The sequence below is a fragment of the Anolis carolinensis genome, chromosome 5 (assembly GCF_035594765.1).
Source record: "Anolis carolinensis isolate JA03-04 chromosome 5, rAnoCar3.1.pri, whole genome shotgun sequence".
Taxonomy (NCBI): Eukaryota; Metazoa; Chordata; class Lepidosauria; order Squamata; family Dactyloidae; genus Anolis; species Anolis carolinensis.
Window position 1 is genome coordinate 198867594 of NC_085845.1, and position 20954 is coordinate 198888547.

Here is a 20954-nt window from a genome sequence, read left to right on the forward strand (position 1 = left end):
TAGCCAATAGGTCAAGTCTTCCTTGTCATTCTGCTATGGAATGTGGGAGTTGCTGGCAGCAGAAGAGCTTTACAGATGATCGATTGGCAAAGAGATAGGACATGCTTTGCCTTGCTAGGGAAGCATGGGTCCTATGAGCAATGGACTTTGTAGTTGTATATAGTTTGTATATAATAAAGTCTTGAAACCGCTGTGATTAGCTGATTTACAATTGTGGTGTCGTTTGTTGGTACTGCTTAGCCAGATGATAAAGCAGTCTGACGGAGGATGGATTGGTGAGAGGCCTGACTCACCAATAAATCAGGGTGGTTTGGAGCTAATTAACCCCCTGAAAACCACTGCACCATGTGGGCTGTCCTAGCTGGAAATCCTTGATATTCCGTTGTGGTCATCCATTGAAGGAATAACTAGGTCCCATCCTGCTTAACTTCCAAAATCAGACAAGAAGATGGGGTGTTTTCAGGAAGGCTTGGTGGTATTTAAAAGTGACCCTAGGAACATAAGAAGCTGCCATACAGTGAATCAAGCCATTGGTTCTTCCAGCACTGACTATATTGTCAACTGTGAACTGGCAGCAATATCTCCCCAAGATTGTATATAGGAATCTTTTGTAGACCTATCAAGAGATTCCTACAATTTAAAATGGATAACATCCTAATCTTATGTGATTTTGGACGCTCAGAAGGATAATGCCTGGTTGGTGTACGTAAGGGACATACATCAGCCAGACATGATGATATCCATCATCCAGTGCACTAATACATAGGCAATCCAAGCATGTCTATACAATACCATTGAAGAATAAACATGGCAGGATTAATGCTCCTAATATGTTCTGGTTGATCCATGAAGGGTTGGTGAGTGAGTTAAGCCAGATTTTGGACAAGTTTTGGATTCTGGGATTTGTAGTCCTTGAAGTCATATTTTCGTAGTTCTGGATTAGGCAAGGTAGCCATTGGGATTGTAAAAAAGCCTGTGGAGGAGGTTTTGGGTGGATTCCTTTTCTCCCCCACAGGAGTGTTTGCATGTGTCAGAGTGTTTGGTCTTTCAAATCCCGTATGGTGTGATTGTTATGTGTAGACTGGGGGGTGGGCAGGTTGGCTGGCAGGCTGAGTGGTTTTCATTAGGAAGCAGAAGTCAGTGTTAATGTGCTCTTCAAAATGTAGCCCCAGCATTTCCAAGCATGTCTAACACTGTCCGGCTTTTGTTTAATTAGCTATATTGCAGTAATGGAGAGCTGCCACATTGACCTCCTTATTATCTTTCCCTTTAAGATTTGACCCGGTTGGGAACAGCTGTTCTCCAAATGGCTTTGCTTATCAGCTGAGAGAGAGACAGAGACCTAGGGAGAAAGGGGAGGAGGAGGAGGCTAGACATCCATTAAAAAAAAAAAACATTTTGCTGGCCTTCTCTCTCTCTCCCAATTTGTGCATTGATTTTTAACACTCTAAACAACATGCATTACACCTCTCTCTGTAGCAAGTCTAACTGAAATAACCTTCCAAGGCATTTCTGTTAGACCGTTGTACCAAACCCTTTGCCCATAACAAATTGTAGGGTTCAAAGTGATGTACAATGTCATTTTTACACGCTACAATTTACAAATCTATGGCTGTTCCCACATACACCGTACAATATGGGTGGGCAAAGTTTAGTCTATGGGTTGCATTCCCTACACCCCCAAGAAGATTATACAGTATATATAATTTATGCGCATGCACACATATCTATGCAAGACGTTTATTTACAAAAAAAACCAATTGCTTCAAAACGCCCACAAATGACTTCTATGGGGGACCTTTGGACTATTATTCTAGAGCAGTGGTTCCCAACCTGTGGTTCGTGGATCACCAGTGGTCCCCAAGAACTAAAATATGGTGCACAGCCTCGCTGTTACTACACCATTGCAACAAGACCTACTAATCTCGCGAAACTCTCTTATAATGCCAAGGCAACGGGGATGTTAAGTTGGCTAAAACATCCGGGCATCCCCTGGGCAATGTCATTGCAGATGGCCAATTCTCTCACACCAGAAGTGACTTGCAGTTTCTTAAGTTGCTCCTGACACAAAAAAAATGGGGATGTTGGGAGGGGAGAGGCTGACTACCCACAAAAGGCATGACAATAAGCCTCCTCACAACCTCTGAGGATGTCTGCCATAGATGTGGATGAAACATCAGGAGCAAATGCTCCTTGAACATGGCCATACAGCCCGGAAAACACACAACAACCCGATAAGCCTCCTGATTGCTGCTTCTCCTCCTCCTTCCTCCTAAGTGGAGCTGTTCCATGTGCACCTTGAAGCGGGGGCACCTTGATGTCCTCATTTTTAAACCTATTCCTGGGGTTATTTGGGGTGCTGATTCAGAAAATTGCATTGGATAAACCATGTCAGCTCTAGATTATTAAATATGGTTTTCTATGGGCGAGCAGATGGCTACTACTGGATGGCATCTGTTCTGTATCAGAAACTAGAGCTGATGTGGTCTAGCCAATGCAATTTTCTGAATCAGTACCCCAAATAACCAAACCAAATCTAAAGTTGACCAAAACGATTTGTAACCCTTTTGATACTAATGTTGGAAAGTAGTCCCTGGTCAAAAAAAGTTTGGGAACAACTGCTCTCCACTCAGCCATGGAAAGGCATGGAAACCTTGGGCTAGTCAAGCCTCACACTTTTATCCTCAAGCAAGCAAAAATGCCACCATCACCACTACCCTATGAAATCTTGCCCAGAAAGCACCACACAACTCTGCCATAGGTTTGCTATAATTCAGAAATGACTTGAAGGCACACAATAGGAAATATTCCCATTACAGTATTCTAATCCCAGGATGCCATGGATGCCATGCCAATCAAAGCAGAATCAGAGGGCTAGAACATCTTGGTGCAAACAGGCCCTGATTCCACGGTGCACAGAGGCACATTTCACAAAAGGAAATCAATCTATACATGTGTTGTCGAAGGCTTTCATGACCGGAATCACATGGTTGTTGTGTGTTTTCCGGGCTGTATGGCCATGTATGATACCTCACAACCTATGAGGATACCTGCCATAGATGTGGGCAAAAAGTCAGGAGAGAATACTTCTGGAACATGGCCACACAGCCTGGAAAACACACAACACCCAATCTATATATGCTTAAGGAGAGTCTTGGGTGCCATGAAACACTGTTTTGTAGGGAAGGGCAATACATTCTCGGTCAAACAACACAAATTATGTTACTCCCTCTGCAACACCAGGGGGTGCATCTACACTGTAGAATTAATGCAGTTTGATACCACTTTAACTGTCATGGGTCAATGCTATGGAGTTTGGGGAAATTTTTGCAACTCTAAAGATGTTGCAAAAACTACTGTATATACTCGAGTATAAGCCTAGATTTCAGCCCTTTTTTTAAGACTGAAAAAGCCCCCCTCGGCTTATACTCGGGTGAGGGTCCTGGTTGGCTTATATTTGGGTCAGCTTATACTTGAGAATATATGGTACATTTATTATTTTTCTCTATTATTATCGCTATTATTACATTTATTATTTTACTCTATTATCATTAAATTTATTATTGTACTCTATTATTGTTGCTACTATTACATTTATTTTACTCTATTTTTATTATTATTATTATTAATAATAATAATACATTTATTATTTCACTCTGATCTTATTATTATTGCATTTATTATTTTACTCTATTTATTATTACATGTATTATTTTCCTGTATTTATTACATGTATTATTTTATTCTATTATTATTAAAAGGATACATAAGCACATTTACATTGAAGAAGACGAGAATAACGATTTAATCAGAGTTAGACAGTCTTATCTTAAATTAGAGCTTGATATAAATATTCAAAAACATTTAACCTACAGATGCCTCAATTAATGTAATTTTTTGGTATCTATCTTTATTTCTGAAATTGATCACCTTCGGCTTATACCGGAGTCAATGATTTCACAGGTTTTTTTGTGGTAAAATTAGGTGCCTTGACTTATATTTGGGTCGGCTTATACTCAAGTATATACGGTGTGCACAATTCCTTTTTATAAGGAAGACAGGATTTGGTTTTTAATTGCATTTTTTCTAACAAGGAGTGGAAATGTATGTTTATTAAATAATCACCTGTCACTTTCTTCAAAATATCATCTCAGTTGAGCTTTTGTTAATTAAGTGAGTGATGGGTTAATAAGGAGAAAAAGACTCTGTCAATTTCTCTGCGGATCTCCAGAAGAGATGAAAACACCTAGTCTCTGAAACAGGGATCAGGAAGTTCTGCTTATCCAAATGTTTTGGACTATAACTGTTGCATTTGTCCTGTTGCTAGGAATGGCTGGGAGTTGATGTCCAAAACCTCTGGAGTCAACTTCACTAGACATCTGACATGGTTCAAAAACAAACCTACTGATGCCTCAATTAATGTAATTTTTTGGTATCTATTTTTATTTCTGAAATTTACCACCCTCGGCTTATACTGGAGTCAATGATTTCCCAGGTTTTTGGGGTAAAATTAGATGCCTCGGCTTATATTCGGGTTGGCTTATATTCGAGTATATACGGTACAACTCTTATTGTCACACAACATTGAGCTACAGCAGTTAAAGTGGCACCAAATGGCACCAATTGCATAGTGTAAATTTACCCTATCCCTCCCTTTGCCTTCTTCACTTTTGTCTCTTCAGTTGCCATCCTCATTAACAAGCATTCTTTCTCATCTAGGAGGGGGAAAAAATCTCTATTATAATAGTTAAAAAGAGAGTGCTTCCACCAGCAGCAAAATATGTACCAGGATTGGGAGGGAGAGAGAAGAAAGAACGTAGCAGGAGTTCTTATCAGAATCAGCACCTTTCTTTTCCTTTGTGAAAGAGCAGGAGAGATCACAGAAAATAAACCAAACCGAGTGATTTTATTATCTTGGCTATGGGGGGAATTAAGGAAGGGGGGGGGACACATGGCCATGCGGATGCATGGATGCCATGGCCACTCCTGCCAGGCCCAATCCCTCTGCCTTCTCCTTCTCCTCCCAGAAGAAAAAGATTTTGTAATGATGGAGCAAAGGGAGCGTATCAAGAGGCTGCAAAGAAAGCAGGATCAAAGCCCGGCCGGAGGAATAAAGGCGCTCCTTTGCTGATCCGCAGCTGAGCCGGGCGAGCTTATGAAAGATAAATAACGCTGACATTACAAAGCTTCGGCTAATTCATTTTTTTTCCTCCTTGTCACTACTTGGGATAATTGGCCGACTATGCAACAAGCGCAAGGGAAGAAAGGGGAAAAGGGGAAGGAAGTCTGCTCCCTTTCCCTTCCAGATGTGAATGAAGGCACGGGAGCATTGGTGTGCATCTTGTCTTAGAGGCACAATTCGGATTATAGGCAGCCAATAGATGCAGAGAGCGCGATCCCAAACAAGCACTGGACTGGATGGCCCTTGTGGTCTCTTCCAACTCTATGATTCTATTATAATGGGAATAATAATAAAAAAGCGTCCCTCTCTAATCCGACAGCAGAGCTTGTCGCTGAATAGCTCAAGGGCCCGCGCCGTCGCCTTGACAACTGGCCTTGTGCGAGGACTTCAGGCTTCACCTGGATGCTTTGCAGATACAAGGCTTTCTAGGAACTTTTTACTTGGGTTTCATACATCTGTATAGCGAAATTGGTGGTAAGTCGATGGCCATCAAATCAATGCCTAGCACCCTATGTTTGCGTCCCACTTTATGTACAAAAGACACACACTTTACGCCATGTTTAACATTATATTTTCTCTTTGATTACTACAGATTGAGTATCCATTCTCAACACAAATAGCCCACTTAGATACAAAATAGAAAATAAATAAGTTCAGTGAATAATTTGACTGTTAAACTTATTACTGTATATACTCGAGTATAAGCCTAGTTTTTCATCCCTTTTTTTTAAGACTGAAAAAGCCCCCCTTGGCTTATACTTGGGCGGGGGTCCTGGTTGGCTTATATTTGGGTCAGCTTATACTCAAGAATATATGGTACATTTATTATTTTTCTCTATTATTATTGGTATTATTACTTTTATTTTTTTCTCTATTATTGTTGCTACTGGAGCCTCCGGTGGCTCAGTGTGTTAAAGCGCTGAGCTGTTGAACTTGCAGACCAAAAGGTCCCAGGTTCAAACCCAGGGAGCGGAGTGAGCACCCACTGTTAGCTCCAGCTTCTGCCAACCTAGCAGTTCGAAAACATGCAAATGTGAGTAGATCAATAGGTACTGCTCTGGTGGGAAGGTAACGGCATTCCATGCTGTCATGCCGGCCACATGACCTTTTCAACAATATTGTACATCAACCAAGTTTGTGTATATTGAACTGTCCCTCACTCTCAGGACAATTTTGGATTTTGGAGTATTTTGAAATGCCAGATAAGTGATGCTCAACGTGTATTTTTGTATGCTTTGTAACAGGAATGGATAACATCTGGCTTCAAAGAAGTTCATGTGAAAGAGATCTAAGAGTTTTAGTAGACCACAAGCTGAACATGAGTCAACATCATGCTGTGGCAGGTAGAAAAAACAATGCAATTCTAGGCTACATCAATAGGAGTCTAGTATCAGCGGTTCCCAAACTTTGGCCCTCCAGGTGTTTTGGACTTCAGCTCCCACAATGCCTAACAGCTGGTAAACTGGCCGAGATTTCTGGAAATTGAAGCTCTATGGGCCGGGCTGTGGCGCAGCTGGTTAGTAAGGTAAAAGGTAAAGGTTTTCCCTGACAGTAAGTCCAGTTGTGTCCGACTCTGGGGGTTGGTGCTCATCTCCATTTCTAAGCCGAAGAGCTGGCGTTGTCCGTAGACACCTCCAAGGTCATGTGGCCAGCATGACTGGTTAGTAGCCAGCTGCAATAAATCACTACTGACTAAGAGGCCATGAGTTTGAAGGCCGGGTCAGGTTAAGCCCCCGACCATTAAATAGCCCGACTTGCTGTTTACCTAAACAGCCCGAAAGTCAGTTGCATCTGTCAACTAGGAAATTTTGGTACGCTTTATGCGGGAGGCTAATTTAACTAATTTACAACACCATAAAACTGCCAGCAGCAAATGGAAAGGAATGAGGAAGTACAGTACTCAGTGTCACTAGTGGACGGTGAAGCAACTGCTCCCCCTGTGGCCGGAATCGAGTGTACCCTCATGAAGCTGGAAATGTTAAATTGCCTCTGTGTGTGTCTATACTGCATGTTGTTTGTCTGATGGCATTGAATGTTTGCCTATATATGTTCATTGTAATCTGCCCTGAATCCTCTTCGGGGTGAGAAGGGCGGAATATAAATACTATAAATAGATAGATAGATAAATAAATAAATAAACACCTGGCAGACCAAAGGTTGGGAACTAATGATCTAGATCGAGGGAAGTCATAGTCCTGCTCTATTCTAAGTTGTTCAGACCTTCCCAGTTCTGAGCACCATAATTCAAGAAGGATATTGACAACTTGGAAAGTTTCCAGAGAAGGGTGACCAAAATGATGAAAGGTGTGGAAACCATGAATCCATATGAGGATCTGGTGGGGCATGACAGCCCTGTTTAAATATCTGAAAGGATGCCACATTGAGGAGAGGGAAAGCATGTTTTCTGCTGCTCTGGAGATTAGGACATAGAGCAATGGATTCAAATTTCAGGAAATAAAATCTACTGGAACATTAGGAAGAATTTCCTGACAGTATGAGGTGTTTGACAGCAAAATAAGCATATTCTTGGAGCATGTTGGAGTCTCCTTCTCTGGATGTTTTTAAGTAGAAGCTGGATGGCATCTGTTGGGAATGTTCTGATTGTGTGTTCCTATATGACAAGGGGTTGGATTGGATGGCTCTTGAGATCTTCCAAGTCTAGGACTCTAGGATTTTATGTATCATTATACATTTCACACTTTGGAACTGGGTCACTTGTGGCTAAGCTACATCAGAGTATGGTAAGGGGGCAAATTGTAGCTGGCCTATGGTGATCCCAAGGTGAAACTATCACAGGATTTCCTTGTCAAACGTTTGTCACAACTGACCTTTCAGGACCTTTGTATCTTTCCCTTTATGAGGCTCATGTCTGAGGCACCTTAACACATAACTGAGTCTCTGCAGTGGGTATTTATTTATTTTACTGTGCAGCAAAAGCCCAGGACACTTAGGCAAATCTCAGGCCCTGAATACCTCTGGGCTATAATATTTTATGGTTCTTTTAACAATACAATTCATATGTGTGAGCAAGCTCTGTAATTGGTTTGCAGGTGAAATGGATATGTGTTATTGAAAGTTACAGATTGGTTATGTAAAAGGCGCCTTCCACATTTGGCTCATCCGTAATTCTTCTCTCATTACTCACTCTACCTAATTATTATCTAAGGCCAAGTTGACCTCAAGCTTTCCAAGTTCTTTTGGATCTTAGCCAAAGACTAATTATTTCTCCAATTTATCATGAATGCTTTCTGATTAAGTTTTTACTTCTTTGGCTTGGCCCCAACAATGTGGTCAGAAGAGGTAGCATCTGAGGCAGAGAGAGAGACTTGCCCAAGGTTAGCCAGCTTCGTGGCTAGGCAGGGATACAAAACTCATGTTTCCAGAGTTGCAGTCCAGTGTTCAAACCATTGCACATGATCTATCTCCATCTCCATCATCTCCAGCTCTTCCCAGAAAATTCAATTATATTTGTAACAGTTATATTTGTAACTGATGGGAGTTAATGAGATGCCATTCTCCCCATCATGGAGAGCTATAACATTGGGTGGGATCCCTTAGATCAGGGGTCCCCAAACTAAGGCCCGTGGGCTGGATGCGGCCCTCCAAGGTCATTTCCCTGGCCCCTGTCCTAAACTTTAGACTTAGGGTTGATTTCAGTCTACCTGGTCTTTGGAGGTCTCTTTGCTTACCTATGGTCTTATAAGATCGTCTAGATGGTCTTTGAAGGTCTCTTTACTTAGCTACGGCCTTATGAGACCATCTATATGGCTTTTGGAGGTCCCTTTCCTTACCTATGGTCCTATGAGACTTGTGTAATTAGTTGATGTTTGTCTTAACTGTTCATTTTATAATGTTATATGATGTGTTGGGCTTAGCTGCTCCATGTGAGCCGCTCCGAGCCCCTGATGGGGAGATGGAGGCGGCATACAAAAATAAAGTTGTTGTTGTTGTTGTTGTTGTTATTATTATTATTATTGTTATTTTGTGGTCAACTCTATGAATCTATGATACTATGAATTCTGGGAAATGTATCTGTAGAGTAAGCGTTGCTCCACGCTAGAATCATAGAATCATAGAATAGTAGAGTTGGAAGAGACCTCATGGGCCATCCAGTCCAACCCCCTGCCAAGAAGCAGGAAATCGCATTCAAAGCACCCCAGACAGATGGCCATCCAGTCTCTGCTTAAAAGCCTCCAAAGAAGGAGCCTCCACCACAGTCCGGGGGAGAGAGTTCCACTGCCGAACAGCCCTCACTGTGAGGAAGTTCTTCCTGATGTTCAGGTGGAATCTCCTTTCCTGTAGTTTGAAGCCATTGTTCCGTGTCCTAGTCTGCAGGGCAGCAGAAAACAAGCTTGCTCCCTCCTCCCTTTGACTTCCCTTCACGTATTTGTACATGCCTATCATGTCTCCTCTCAGCCTTCTCTTCTGCAGGCTAAACATGCCCAGCTCTTTAAGCCGCTCCTCATAGGGCTTGTTCTCCAGACCTTTGATCATTTGAGTTGCCCTCCTCTGGACACATTCCAGCTTGTCAACATCTCCCTTCAACTGCAGTGCCCAGAATTGGACACAATGTGATTCCAGGTGTGGTCTGACCAAGGCAGAATAGAATAAAGGGGGAGCATGACTTCCCTGGATCTAGACGCTATTCCCCTATTGATGCAGGCCAGAATCCCATTGGCTTTTTTAGCTGCCGTATCACATTGTTGGCTCGTGTTTAACTTGTTGTCCACAAGGACTCCAAGGTCTTTTTCGCACACACTGCTGTCAAGCCAGGCGTCCCCCATTCTGTATCTTTGATTTCCATTTTTTCTGCCGAAGTGAAGTATCTTGCATTTGTCCCTGTTGAACTTCATTTTGTTAGTTTCGGCCCATCTCTCTAGTCTGTCAATAGACTATGGCAGAAAGTGAGAAAAATGAAAAGCAGGATCAAACCAAATCAGTGGCATCACATTTGTGGGGAAAATGGTATCTGGGATTACTTGAATTGTGTGTTCCCATATGGCAAAATGGGGTTGGACTGGATGACTCTTGTGGGCTCTTCCAGTGCTATGATTCTATGCCAGGCTAGCCCCAAATCCCGCTCACCTTCTTGGATAGCCCACATACACACACTTTGGGCAAACCCAACAAAACAATATAGCCTGTGCCAGTGGAAGCCATGCAATGCAAATAATGGCAAAAAAAAAAAAAAAAGGTGAGGAAATCGATTGTATGCAGGCTGTTCCTGGTCCCCAAATCGTTCTTGAATGGAAGCAGCAGCTTTGCCAGTCTGAGCCACGTTGGAGGATTAGTTCCTTTACAAAGCCTCCTTAATGCAACAGACTGCCGCAAGCGAGGCTAAGGGGAGAGGAATGCCAGCCAGGCAGCCCCACCCCGCCGTGTCAGTCCTCCTCCCCCCTCCAAAAAAGCCTGGGCACAAACAAGCATGGGATTCAAATCCCCTTGTGCCAGCAAACACTTGGGCACCAGAGCAAGTTGTTCTGTCATGTGCCACACATCTAAAAGGAAGACGCCAAATCCGGGCACAGACTTGAGCCGTTGGAAATTAGACATGCCGGCACCGTAATCGTCCCCCCAATGCCAGCTGGGTTCTTTAACTCCACAGGCAAAGAAAATGTGTAGACTTTGGTGACATTGTATCTGTGACAACGCTGGGCAAGGGAATTAAGAGGGGATTTTTGAAACTGTAAGTCATTACTGTTTTAGCCAGAGAAGTGATAATAGGAACATTTGATGTAGGCACAGAAGACTTAAGCAAAGAGCTGTTAGATACTGGAGGTATTTATTCAAAAAAAATCTTGTTAACATTTAATGCCTCCTAAACAGACATTGTAATTCAAAAGGCAAAAATCCTAGTCCTGCTCCTTAATTCTTCACGACTCAGAAATAAATGCATCTTGGAATCCTTTCCAAATAAGATTTCTCTTTTAACCAGGAGAGACTGACACTTTCAGAACAGCTTTTCTCTGTGCTCATGCCTCCCATCATCCCCAATCACTGTGAGCTAAGATGCCAAGGAGAGAGCAGGAGTTGTAGTCCAAGTGACACTTGGAAAAGTTGTTTGAAAACCTCTTTCCTTTCAACACTCTGCAAGAAAAACAAAACAAAATCACCAGGCACTATCACTGGAACCACCACAACCATATTAGCTTCAGCTTTGATACTATTTCAGACCTCTGTCCATCTCACTTGTTTAACCATGAAGGCTTCAAATGTCTAGGAATTACATTAAAGAGAACTAGGAACACCAAATTTCACTATTGATACCCAACTGCTAATACCTGAATCAAGGTAGCAGTGACTGGCTTGTTGCACTTATTAGTCGTAAACTGTACGCAAATACATGATACAAGCTGTGCCTCACCTAGAGCCAAATAAAGAGGCAGGTAATAAATTATTATTATTAGTCTACCTTTGAATATAGATCAGGAATTTCAACAATTTGAATATTATTTTCTCCATAAAAAACTGTATTTTGCGTGCAGAAAACACTGCTTTCTGGCAAAACCGCCGCATGTGATTTTTGAGCATAAGTCCGGAATTGTGAAAGGGTTTCATGTAGACAAGCCCTTAGTTTCTTCCCAAAGCAATCAAGAGGGAAAGTGATAATATTAATCGTTGCTTCTTTTGAGAAGAAACAAAGGGCTTGTCTAGTAAAGGTAAAGGTAAAGGTTTCCCCTGATGTTAAGTCCAGTCATGTCTGACTCTGGGGTTTGATGCTCATCTCCATTTCTAAGCCAAAGAGCCGGCGTTGTCTGTAGACACCTCCAAGGTCATGTGGCCATAGGCATGACTGCATGGAATGCTGTTACCTTCCCACCGGAGCGGTACCTATTGATCTACTCACATTTGCATGTTTTCAAACTGCTAGGTTGGCAGAAGCTGGAGCTAACAGTGAACACTCACTCCACTCCCCGGATTTGAACCTGGGACCTTTCGGACTGCAAGTTCAGCAGCTCAGCGCTTTAACACTTGTCTACATGAAATAAACACTAGGGCTACATGTACACTGTAATGTCAATGCACCTCTGGATTCATCTCACATCCAGTCTGGCTATGTGCACAACACATAGTGATGTCCAGTGAGTATTCCGAGGTTTTGGCCCTTAGCCTGACTTTGCCATGTTTTAACCAAAGTCAGAGGTCATTCCAGAGTTTGCAGAAAGCTCTGGGTATCTGCAGGCTTCCTGGCCGTCTGGACAGCTGGATTAGATCCAGACTGATATCACCATCATCACCTTTGACCTGAGCTGATCATCAGAAGGCAAAAGGGGATGGTTTGACCCTTTGTTGCTGCTTCTTCTTTCCACCAGCCATGGATTTTCCTGTGTTCATCTGCTGTTGGCAGAATAGGGCACCAGCATGACCAGCAAGAGGGAAGGGGTCACTCTACCCTCCCTTTGCTCATCATGTGGGCATCCAATGTTTATATCTCCAGACATGACAGGCAAGACCAGGTGTTTGCAAGGAACTCTATTTTGTGACTCAGCCTTTGCCTTTGTGTTACTCTGATGAGGATTCTGGGTTATATGGGCATAATGATGGGATTCAGGATGAATTTGAAGATGACTCTGATGCTGGGAATTATAGGAGCATTTTGGTTGTGGGAAATGAAGAGCAGGGAGTTGTTCCCATGGGAATAAATCATGATGTTGTTTCTAATGAGGAATTTCAGGTGCAGGAAGCAGAAAGGGAGGATAGCGCTTTGCCTCCACCTGATAACAGTAACGAGCTCAGCGGCCTTGACTCTGAGGATCTCGATCAGGCTACAAGACTGGAATTTAGAGGGCTGCAGAGAAGTCTTCCGTAGCTAATAAACGGGAGGTCAAAGATCAAAGGAATGCCTTTATGTCATGCTTTTAAAACAGTCTGCTGGAAGAGAGATCTCTGTCAATGCAACTTCATCACTAGATCAAGAATCAAGTCTGCTTTCCTGTACCAAGTTTGCTTTCCTGTATTACCATGTGGAGATATTCTGTTTGCTGGGACTTTTGGCTTCTATGAAAAGGACCTTGTTTCGTGCTCTATGTTTCTATGGACTAATTGCTCACAGCCTCGTTTTGTATCTATCTTCTGGAACTGAACCTTTACCTTTTATGAACTATCTTTTGCCTATTTTCTAAATAAACTACAAAAGACTACTTCCTGTGTGTGGCTTGGTGTCTTTAGCAGGGTGAAGCTAGCCTGAGGTGCGACACTCTAAGGCTGGGAAAGAGCTGGGTCAGCAAAATGGAGGACAAGGTGGGACCGATGTGATCTTGGTCCAGCAGGACTTCAATGCAATGCTGCATAATGCTTCAAACTGGATCCAGATTGAGTGGACATTGTAGGCCATTGGACATTACTACTCCTGAAAGGATCAAATCATCTTTCTTGGAGGAGAAAGACAATGAGAATGCCTAGCAGTTTCATGAAAAACTGATGGCAAGAGCTGCTTGACTATGGAATATGCTGCTGTCTGGGACAGTGGTGGAATGTCCTCTGGAGACTTCTAAACAGAGGCTGGATGTGCCTTCCTACACTGCACAGTGGGGATGGACTGGATGGCCAACTATACGTGCCCATAATCTTCTCAGCACAAATGTGCTTACATATGAGGATAGTCTAGATTCCAACAAGCCACACTGTGTGTAAATGCACTCAAAGTGTAAAGTGAAGTGTAAATGCACTCAAAGCCAAGACTGTGGCTCCTCAAGCTCAAAGGGTGATCATTGCAAAGTGCCTTATGAATCAACTAATGGCATGATTGGTTCAACATATGGTCTTGCCACAGACAGAACTGTACCAGGTCCCAACTAGGACAACAGCATGGGATGAAAATAGACCATGTTTCCATTTTCCTTCAACTGAAATATACAAAAACAACCACTTCCATTCCAAGAAGAAGAAGAAAAAAGGAATCATAGAGAGCTGTGGAAGAAACAGAAGTGGGAAAGGGGAGGAGGTGCTTCAGATGAAGTCTGTTATTAGACTGAGAATCAAATTAAACCGCAGGGCTTCTCACGAGTCGCGTGCTATTTTAAGGCTTATTAGACTATATTAGGATTGGCATAAATTTCCACTGACATAATATGGGCTTTTAATTGGATTTAGGGAAGATGAGGAAGGAGGCATTAAGCAAAAAAATACGTCCTCATAGTGGGGACGTCAAAAGATACCAGGTATTCTCTGCAGTGCTCCTCCTGATGAGAATCTCAAATGATGGGGGAAAGGAGAACCTCTCCAAGTCATTACGTTGCCAGAAATAACTAACTTAGCATTCTTTTTTCTCTTCTTAATGCACTTAGTGGCAAAAGCGTAGGAAATAATATATACTAGATTGGTTGGGTTACAATCTGATTCCTTCTTTCCTTCCTTCCTTGAAAGAATCTATGAAAGGCTCTGGAAAGTGTGAGTTCATGTTGAATAATATCCCTTATCTCAAATGCTTAGGACCAAAAGTGTTTTGTATTTCAGATTTTGGAATATCTGTACTTGCATATATGTATATAATTAAGTATCTTGGAGATGGGATCAATGTCTAAAACACATTAATTTGTGTTTTATATACTCAGCACTTTAATACATTGTGTTGTTGAAGGCTTTCATGGCCGAATCACTGGGTTGCTGTGAGTTTTCCAGGCTATGTGGCCATGTTCCAGAAGCATTCTCTCCTGATGTTTTGCCCACATCTATGGTAGGCATCCTCAGAGGTTGCGAAGTCTGTTGGAAACTCGGCAAGTGGGGCTTATATATGTGTGTGTGGAATGTCCAGGGTGGGAGAATGAATTCTTGTCTGTTCTTTCTCCCACCCTGGGAGAAATAATACATTATTTTTAACAATTTTGTGCATGACACAAAGTTTGTGTGCATTCAAGAAAGCAACGGTGTCACTATCTCAGCTACCCATGTGGACAATTTTGGAATATTTCAGTGGATGTTCAACCTGTCCTGGGAAAACAGTGCACAGGGATCAGCAGAGAGAATAATATGGAAACTATTCATCCTTCCAGGTGAAGATAATAAAAATGGAGAGATTTTCATCCTTCTCAAATGCCAAAACCAGATGTGTCTATGGGGAATCTTTCACATATTTCTATTCTAACATTCCGGATATACAATAGCTACAGAAGCAGATTTGTGACTGCAATGCATCACGGCTGACTCTACGTCTTGGCAGTTGTCTCTTCTATCTTCCCAAGCGCTCCATCACCCAGTCCAGAAATGGGTGAATCTCCGGTCAGAGGCATTTTAATCTCTAATGAGGAAAAAGCTGCCAACAGTAGAGAGTGACTTTCAAGAGTGTCAGATTCATCCCGCATTGCCCTTCTTTGCTGCACATCACCCATCATCTTGATGAAAAACTTCACTGCAACTGTTGGAAGCCACATGAGGGCTATATTCCAGCTCCAGCACACAGAACCCTTTCCACAGTTTGACTCCATTAATGTCACACATGTTTTAATCCATATTCAAATTGGTCTCGAAAGCCAAAACTTTAAAGCAACAATATTTCTATTTATTTACAGTATCTATATTCTGCCCTTCTCACCCCGAAGGGGACTCAGGGCAGATCACATTGTACACATATAAGGCAAACATTCAATGCCATATAACATAGAACAGAGACAGAGACAGACGCAGAGGCAATTTAAACCCATGCTCACATGTTCATCTGCCTTGGATGGAACAAGAAAGAGTTTCTTCCTTATGAATACAAAATTGAGGGGGGAAATGCAATCTCCAGTGTTGGCAGTTACTTTTATTAATTTCTTCTAATTCAAGGCTCAGATTACAGATAATTTCTCCTTGCCAGCTGGAAGGAATACATCTATTTATATCTGTTGGTATCTGTAGTCCAAACAATGCTTTTGTCGGGCAGCAAAGCAAGGGAACTATTCAGATGTTCACATTGTGCATCAGTGAAACTCAGTCCTAAATGAGAAAATACAGGTATGTCTTGTAATAATAATAATAATAATAATAATAATAATAATAATAATAATAATAATAGCAACTTTATTTTTATACCCCGCCTCTATTTCCCCAAAGGGGACTCAGGGCGGCTTACATGGGGCCAAGCCTGAATAAAAACAATAGCAATATAAAACACAACAATAGACAAAAGACATGCACAATTATAAACATTTAAACATTAGCCAATAAAAACAAATGACAAGAACTAATAAAAACATGGATTAAAACGGAGAGGTTGTAAAAGTAGACTGGGTAAGGTGCACCATATAAATATTGTAAACACGAGGTGACTGATAAAGTGCTGCAAATTCTTGGAAGTGCAAATTGGGATGGGAATAGACCCTCTGTCTACATCAAGTTCACAAAGATAAAAAGTGCAAACTGGTACAAGAATGGTCACAGATACAGGATTGTTATGGGGATGAGCAATCTTTATGGTTTGTTTTCCTGTCAATTGGGTGGCAAACCCTCTCTGGGTTCCAATGCCAACTTTAAAGGAATTCTCCAATGTGCTGAACTCTGTCCCTCGAACAGATTCAGCATTTTTGGACAGCTCCTTGAAAAATATTCAGAAACATTTCAGCTCTGGTCTCTCCCCGTCTCTATTCTGTCTGCTAGATCTTGCAATATTGTGATGTTTTGTCACAGTTTTGGTCATGCTGGAGGAGGAAGGAGGGGAGAATGATATAATGAGAGACAACCAGGATCTTTTCCTCTGCAGTTCTGACTCCCTTCTCCTTGAACGGTAGGTTTTGCTCCATTGCAAAAACCTTTCCTTGAACTGATCAGAACCCCAAAGAGGTTTCCACGGTGACTGCACAGGTGACATTTTTCCCCTTCATACATCCATCTGAAAAGTACATTGCCCTGTTTGCCAAGCCATGACTCCAGGAGGCAATTGCTGAGCCTGAGCTGTCTTTACTGGAGCAGATAATGACCATGCTTGTCTCGGTGGCCTTCGCTCATCAGTCAGCTAAGAGAGAATTTCCACAAACACTCCCTGAAGAAACACTGGCATCTCAAATTGCAGTGTAAAAGGAAGGATTTCTGCAAATACCCATGTCCTTCTGCAAGGTTTCAGGTGAAGCCATTACCCAAGTAAGTCTCTTAGATCTCAGTTCCTGACCCTCAGAGTGCATCTGCACTGAAAATATAACACAGGTAACACACTACTTTAACTGCCACAGCTCTATGCTATGGAGTTTTGGGGATGTATAGTTTGGTGAAGCCCATTTCTTTGGCAGAAAAGGCAAAAGACATTATAAAACTACAACTCCCAACATGCCATAGAATTGGCCCATGGCAACTAAAGCCCTGGCTTAGCAGCCAGCTGCAATAAATCACTCTGACCAAGAGGTCATGAGTTCGAGGCCAGCCCGTGTTGGGGTGAGCACCCGACAATTAAAATAAAATATAGCCCCTGCTCGTTGCTAACCTATGCAACCTGAAAGATAGTTGCATCTATCACATAGGAAATTTAGGTACCACTTATATGTGGGGAGGCTAATTTATGACACCATAAAAAAATAATCCAGCCACCGTTGGAATGAGGAAGTTGCCGTCACAGTGGATGATGAAGCAGCTGCTCCCCGTGTGGCTGGAATCAAGCATACCCTCAGGAAGCTGGAAGATGGAGAAGGTTTAAATTGCCTCTGCGTCTGTCTCTGTCTCTGTTCTATGTTATTTGGCATTGAATGTTTGCCTTATATGTGTACAATGTGATCCGCCCTGAATCCCCTTCGGGGTGAGAAGGGCGGAATATAAATACTGTAAATAAAATAAAATAAATAATAAATGTCAAACTGCATTATTTCTACAGTGTATATCCATCTTAAGTCCCTGGACCTTGTTGTCTTCAGGCTGGGGACAAGAATCCCAGGGCAAGAAAACCACCTTGAGTGGTCCATGTGTACATTAATATATTCAGCATTGATTAGACATGGAATCCATTTGCATGGTATATTCTGTGATTGTTGTATAATCATAGATTCACAGAATATACAGTTGGAAAGACTACGAGGGCCATCCAGTCCAACCCAAATCTATCATACAGGAATACACAATCCAAGCATTCTGGACAAATGGCCATCCAGCCTCCTTACAGATATCCCGCATCCAGAATATGTATAGTCTTCTTCTCCTGCCAGACATTGTTGTCTCTTCTAATGAGTCATGTCTTCTCAGGGTGCATCTGTGCTGTAGAATTAATGTAGATTGACACCACTTTAATTGCAATGAACTAATGCTTTGGAATCATGGGTTTTGTCATGGGGAAGGCACTAGCACCATTTAAAAGAGAAGGCTAAAGACCTTGCAAAACTAGAACTTCACGGTTTCCTTAGCACGGAGCCATGACAGTTAAAGTAGTACGAAGTTGCATTAATTATACATTGTAGATGCATATAGTAATTTTGACTTCTATGGAGAATCCAAGCTTTATTTATCTTTTCACCTATTTTTTGTCATTTGGCAATCCAAGGCACAGAATCACATTTTAAGCAAATTGATACTCTGGGTTGCTGTGAGTTTGGCTGTATGGCCATGTTCTAGAAGGTACTGAATTGAAACTCTTTTTCTCATCTTTCTTTACTGTTCAGCTAGTTGTGAGTAGCTTCACTGAAAGACACAAGCCTTCTTATTTATATCTAAGTAAAAAGACACAATTGTGTGGATAATATATGTATCAGTTCAATGCCATTGATTTAAAGTTTGGTGTGACTTTGTATATTATGCACAAAGCACTCTTGTGAATATATGAAGAAATCTGTATCTCAAATGCCATTCTATCCGTTTTATCCAGCCTTTAAAAATAGAACATTGCAGACATGAATTGCAAGGATTGCAAAGATGTATCCATTAAAAGTTTTCTTCATATATCCAGCCTGCTTTCTGGAAGTTTTGACCAACTGAGAAATCAGTCTTTGTCAAAATACCCTGTCTCTTGGCTGGAGTGGAAATATCATGAGGTCAGTGGGTTTTAGTGATTCTTCAGCATTTCTACTTAAAGTTCCCTATTAGAGTTAGGAACATTGCTGGTAGGTGGGGAATTTGTGTCTGTTTAGCTTGTTTTAGATTGATTTCATGTCACTTGCAGTGGATGATAAAGATCAATGCCTGTTTGAACTGAGAAGAACACTTTGGAAACATTTGGAAAAGGAATGAAGAATGTGTTTCTGGAAGAAAAACCCTAAAGTGAAGGGAATCTTTGCAGGCTGGGACTTCTTCTGTGAAAAATTCCAAAATGTTGTGTTTGCTAAGCAGACAGTTTCCTACTCTGGCGAAGCTTTTTTCCATGCGCAAAATAACCATGTGTGAATTTTGCAGAGAATAAATTCCATACCACAAATAAGTTTTATGAGGAACAGCTAAACAAGATGGGTATATTTGGCTTGGAGAAGAGAAGGTGAAGACAGGACATGAGAGCCATGTTTACATATTTGAAAGGATGTGACATTAACGAGAGGGCAAGCTTGTTTTTTTCTGCTGCTTTGGAGTCTAGGTCAAAATGAAGCAACGGATTCAAAGAAAAGAGAATCCCATTTTACTCCTCTTCTCCTAAATTGTGGTCCTTCTAAGTCATCATTTTACATTTAAACTTGTTTGTTACAGTGATTGTATTGTTATTTCATTGTATCATCTGGTCCAATGTGTTTAATTTGATCGATGCTGTTTTTATTTGTATTTTGCTGTGCTTTTATTGTATTTGGGCTTGGCCCTGTGTTAGCCTCCCTGAGTCCCTATGGGGAGATGGAGGCAGGATAGAAAATAAAGTTGTTGTTGGGTTGTTGTATGTCTTTCGGGCTGTGTGGCCATGTTCCAGAAGTATTCTCTCCTGACATTTCGCCCACATCTATGGCAGGCATCCTCAGAGGATCCATACCTCACAACCTCTGAGGATGCCTGCCATAGATGTGGGCGAAACGTCAGGAGAGAATACTTCTGGAACATGGCCACACAGCCCGAAAGACATACAACAACCCTGTGATCCCAGCCATGAAAGCCTTCGACAACACAAAGTTGTTGTTGTTGTTGTTGTTGTTATCATCATCATCATCATCATTATTTGTTTCAACTTTTCATTACTACAGTTTCCCCGAAAATAAGACATCCCCGGAAAATAAGACCCCATAGAGGTTTTGCTGAAATGCTAAATATAAGGCCTCCCCTGAAAGTAAAACCTAGCAAAGTTTTTGTTTGGAAGCATGCCCGCCAAACAAAACACCAGAGCATGCAGGATCGGTAAATGTACGTACCATAGAGTGTTGTACATGGAAGTAATGGTGGTAACAAGAAATTCTTGACAGGATTCATAGTTTGCATGGTTATGCTGGTTTGTGATGGCAACTACTGTACAGTATATAATAAATGTTCTTTTTTTGTTCAACAATACATGTGAATTCTTCTTCATCTAAAAATAAGACATCCCCTGAAAATAAGACCTAGCGCATTTTTGGGAGCAAAAATTAATATAAGACACTGTCTTATTTTCAGAGAAACACGGTAGGAAAATTAAAATTTGCCCAGGTCTGATATAGTAACAGATCATGGTTTGCCACCATGATGTGATCTCAAGAAAGAGACTGATCACAGAAGATGTTTGAACCCAGGGACAGGCAGTAACATGATGTTGTTCACTGCATGCTAGGTTTTATGGATCTTTAATTAGGAATATTAATAATGCCACCTAAGCTTAATGAGAGCAATTAAAACACACAGTAAATATTAGTTCCTGCTTCAGAGGTAACAGTATTAAAAGATGAACTTTCATGCTTAGTTGAGCTATAGCATCACATATGGCTGTTCAAAAGAGAGCTGA

At 41.6% G+C, this 20954-nt stretch overlaps 1 protein-coding gene across 2 annotated transcripts in view; it reads right to left on the reverse strand.

The window, feature by feature from the left end:
* The window catches only part of plxna4 (plexin A4), a 612214-nt gene that overhangs the window by 324171 nt on the left and 267089 nt on the right, over positions 1-20954 (reverse strand). The window contains exon 4 of one of the 2 annotated variants that reach the window (XM_062981246.1): positions 1-20954. This exon is cut by the window's right edge and continues 51578 nt beyond it. The exons of the other annotated variant lie outside the window; for it this stretch is intronic. The gene's annotated coding sequence lies outside the window, so the exon portion shown is untranslated. 2 annotated transcript variants of the gene reach the window in all.